Source organism: Macadamia integrifolia, unplaced genomic scaffold (assembly GCF_013358625.1).
Source record: "Macadamia integrifolia cultivar HAES 741 unplaced genomic scaffold, SCU_Mint_v3 scaffold954, whole genome shotgun sequence".
NCBI classification, from domain to species: domain Eukaryota; kingdom Viridiplantae; phylum Streptophyta; class Magnoliopsida; order Proteales; family Proteaceae; genus Macadamia; species Macadamia integrifolia.
In genome coordinates, this window is record NW_024870597.1 from 69,856 (window position 1) to 74,590 (window position 4,735).

Here is a 4,735-nt window from a genome sequence, read left to right on the forward strand (position 1 = left end):
AGATGAAGGAATGTACACAATACACATACTGCAGGGACCTAATCCCTCCTTTAATTTAACCATAAACTTTTAAAAGCATTATTATTATTAGTTTTATTTTAAATAAAACCATTACTAATCAAAGAAAAGTAATACATTAAGTGATTATAAAAGTACAAAACATCCCCATTCCAATCCCCTATTAACTGCCACTAAGCCCGATTAGTTAAATGGGCAGACAGGGTGCAGCCTTTGAAAGGCTTCAAGCCCGATTAAGCCTGATCAAGACAGGACCGGCCCGACCGTTGACACCACTACCGATATTGATATGGATTTGTCTAATGCATCCTTCTATTGATGGCAATTGTTACGATATCGAGAGTGATTAGGTTCTCGTACGAGATTTGAATCCATTTTATCTCTCTTTATTTAATACATTCCAAATCCATGAATCAAGGACGTACGAGATTGTTCTCGTATGTGAACCTGATTCGGATAGTACAATATCGATATCATGTACATACAATATTGTAAAAAAATGATGTGCTTTCATTATAAACTTCCACTTCTATCTTATTGTGAAAAATTGAAAACATTTTTTAAGTGGAGACTATGGCGGATGGTTGCTGTGCTAGTCTCCCCGATGATTAGACGAAGTGCAAGTAATTAAGCTAGCCCTTGGTTAACAAAAAAAAAAAAGCCATATATTATGGAAAATTTTTAGCCGTTGTAATTGGTAACCAAATATTACATAAATATTTTAGCAGATATAATTGGTTAACCTGATACTTCGATAATTTTTACCTCTCTTATTTTGGTTACCATATATATACTATGATAATTTTTACCTGTGTTATCTTTGATTGAATCATTTAGAGCTGATTCAGACTTCAACTTGAATCAGTCTGATCTAATTGGAACTTGGGTATTTTGTGGTGACAACTAAATTATTGGTTCAGGAATTGGGGATCAGCTCATGAAACTGTACAATTCAAGGAATTGATTCAGATCTGATTCCAATTCCAGTAGTATGGTTAGATATGGTGGAAATTGGGATCGTTGTCTATCGATTCCGATCTGAATCGACTGATTCATCAATCAGCTTACCCAATTTTAGAAACTCCAGTGTCAAAAAGTCAGTTCAGTTTGATTTATGTCGGGTTGAATCAATTTTAGTATGGAATGAATGAATTTAACAGTTAAGGAACTTTAGTTCTTAATTGGTCAGTGTTAATACAATGTTTTAAAAATTGGGGATTGGTCTCAACCAATATTAAGACATACTCGTCGGTCTCAATCTAGATAGGACCGATTTACCTTTTATTTTTTAAGAAAACAATTTTTTGGACCATTTTAAACTTATACCTTACAATTATACGAGGGTCCTCATTGGCCGACAATGATAGGACCATATAATTGTAGTGGGACTACGAACAATTAAAAACATTAGGTTGAAACCACTTAATATAAAGGGGGGATCAAATAGCACTGATATCATGTCAATTGGAGTTTCCGATGAAAAGATTATATTTCAAGCGTTATCATTGGTCGATCACGAAATTATGAGTAAGACCTTGAAAAATCCAATAATGAATTATTATTATTACACTAAGAGATATAATATAGCATGTTGGATAACTATAAAATAATAAACATGTCTTTAGCCACGGTTATAAATAACTGTGGCCGTATATGTATCTATTGCCACGGTAATAGATATATATGGCCACGGTTTTTTATAACTGCGGCTATAGACAATATCAATAGCCACGGTTCTGTAGAACCGTGATTAGTGTTATACATATAGCCGCGGTTTGTTTAAACCGTGGTTAATGGTGTACAAATTGTCATGCTTTGTAAAAACTGCGGCAATAGAGCGGATTTAGCCACGGTCTACGGCAACTGCGGCCATAGACCCCCGCCCAAGTGCGGTATTTGACCACTTTTTTTGTAGTGCAAATACCTCATTATGATCGCCGACGGCCACAAAATCTAATTCCTTAAGCATTTTATGACGGACGCAATGTCCCCTATACGGAGAATTGAAGTGTTAACCCTATTCACGCCTAAGCCTTAAATTAGTCTTCTTTTATTCTTGAAAATGTTAAGCCTAAAATCAATCTTCAATGTTCTCTCCGAACCCCAAAGGTCTAACGAAAGAAATGGCTATTATGGGTTTGAACAAAAAAAAAAAAAAAAAAAACCAGGCTTTTGATTAGTGAAGATTCACAAAGGCAATGCTAGCTTTAACTGCTCCACTTTTATTCAAAACAGGGCTTCTTACAACTACTAGTTTCATGTAACCAAAGTAGCAGATATCATCTTTCTGAAACAGTACATGCATGCATTATTTAAGCAATCAATGACATGGCTGCTGGCAGAAACATCGACGCCGGAATCCTCGGCAATAGCCGGATTGGTATCCCTCGGTCTTGCATGTTACAGCACAGAGGTTGCTGTCGTAACACAACCCCTTGAACCCACGGCTCGGAGATTCACACAGCCTTGCTTCAACATGCACCCCCATCTCCTCTGCAAAATCACACATCACTTCATTAGCTATCAATGAGAGAGAGAGAGAGAGAGAGTGAGAGAGAGAGAGAGAGTTACCAGATGCAAGAAGGACCAACATGGTGAAGAAGACAAACCAGCCAAACCTTCCCATCATGGCCACTACTTAGAGAACCTCTTGCTTCTCTGTGAGAGGAATTCAAGAACGGAGATGGAGATGAGAAGAGGGTTTATTTATAAGGAGATTGGTGTAACAGCTCGTGACTCGTGAAACCTCAAGCTTATAATAATGCAATCGTGACAAGTGTTGTTTAAATTCTCTCACTTTGAGCCATGTGGCAGAGTGGTTAAGTAACGTGTTACACTTACATCCCGTAGTGTAGCAGAGTGGCTAAGTGAAAGTGTCGCCTCCAGCTGGCTGTACCGTTCAACCCCATCTCACACCGAAAACCCTAAGATGGTTTTCACACCTTATGAATAGTGTAAGATGAGGTGGATTTTTTTTTTTTTTTTTTTTGAATAAAAGAAAGTGAATCTAGATTTGGAGTATAAAATCAACCGCTGCACTGTAACAGTGAGGATTTGGATGGTTGAAAATATCTTAGGTGCTTATGGTGGTTATTTATGCTGCTTAACTATACCTGCGGGGAAGAGGGCTGTAGGGGATGTTACAACCAAGAAAACCATGAAGGAAAATGAAAAGGAAAAAGATACCCGCATACAGGTTTCTATTCCCACAAAAAAAAGAGAAAGCTTCATTGTTGGATTGTTGGTTCTTTTGCCCTTTTTCTTTATGTTTTTAAATAATCTTTCCCTCTTATGACTTCCACTTAGATGATGGAGAATTTTTTTTAGAGGGAGGGAGAAGACCTGATAAAGGAGTGATTGGGAAGATGATAAAGAGAACTTGTAAAAAGGCAACCCTAAATTGATGTAAAAAAGAATGAGAAAAACAAGAACAAACAATGCGTACAGATTTACTAGGTTCTGCAAGATTGCCAACGTACTCGATGAAATGAGATCCCTGCATCACTATCAATGGAGAATAGGGCTAGGGCGCTCATCATCCCTGCTCCTTGGTGGGCCTACACTAGTACTCCCTAGATCAAACTGCAGAGAAATACAAGACATCGTACCTTCATCCTTCGCCACTAGAGGGTGAAGTTGTTATCACATTGAACCGTTCGATGTCATACTTGACTTCTGATCTCTTCCCTGTCATCGTGATGAAAAATTCTAAACGCTTCACTGCAATAGTGAGGATTTGGAAAGATGAGAGTATCTTAGGGTGAGTGTTTAGGTAATCTCCATCATTGGATGCTTACTGCACCATTACAATGACCGTGGAAAATATGAACTTGGATTTGAAGGCCAACTATGAGCTGAATGTAAGGTCTCAAGGATTTGGGCCTGGTTCGATTGTGACCCCAAATTCAATGCCCAACCAACCCCTGAATCATTGGGGTGGTCAAAATTTGTACTCTCATTGACACTCTTAAGTTCTATTGCTTCCATAAGGTGGTGATGATGCATAAAGCCCATGCTTCCTAGCTATAACATTGGCTGTCAAACCTGGTGGTTATTTATGCTGCTTTACTATACCTACAAGGAGAAGAAAACCAAAACGGGCAGCCATTAAAGCTCAAAAACCCTGCCAAGGAGTAAACAAAAGAGAGAGAAACGCCTTCAATGGCTTCTGAAATTTTCCTCACAGAAGAGGCTCTATTGAGACTTTTCGCAATTGTGTGGGCCTGGTCCGGGCTTAGGCTTGGGCTTGGGCTTGGGCTTGGGCTTGGGCTTGGGCTAAGAAACTGAAGCCCAATATACAGACGAGCTTTAACGGTTTAGTTGGGGGAAAACTTGGATCGAAATCGTCTATGGAGAGCTGATTCAGTAATGATGTGAATTTGAAATCGAAACCACAAAACTTTTTAGTAAATGGTTTGGTTCTGATTTCAAGTTTAAGACCTATTAGTTAAATGGGTCAGGTCGAGTTTAACAGTTTAACCTAGGGGTGTCAACTGGTCGGGCCGGTTCGGTCAACTGGTCGGGCCGGTTCGGTTTCGGTCGGGCTTAATCGGGCTTGAAGACTTTCAAAGGCTACACCGTGTCCGCCCATTTAACTAATCGGGCTTAGTTATTGAGGGCATGGTACACTTTATATTCGGTCGGTCGGTCTCGGGTTATAATCGGGCCACCTTAATCGGGCTTTAGTCGGGCCTTAACCGGGCTACGGACATGTTTA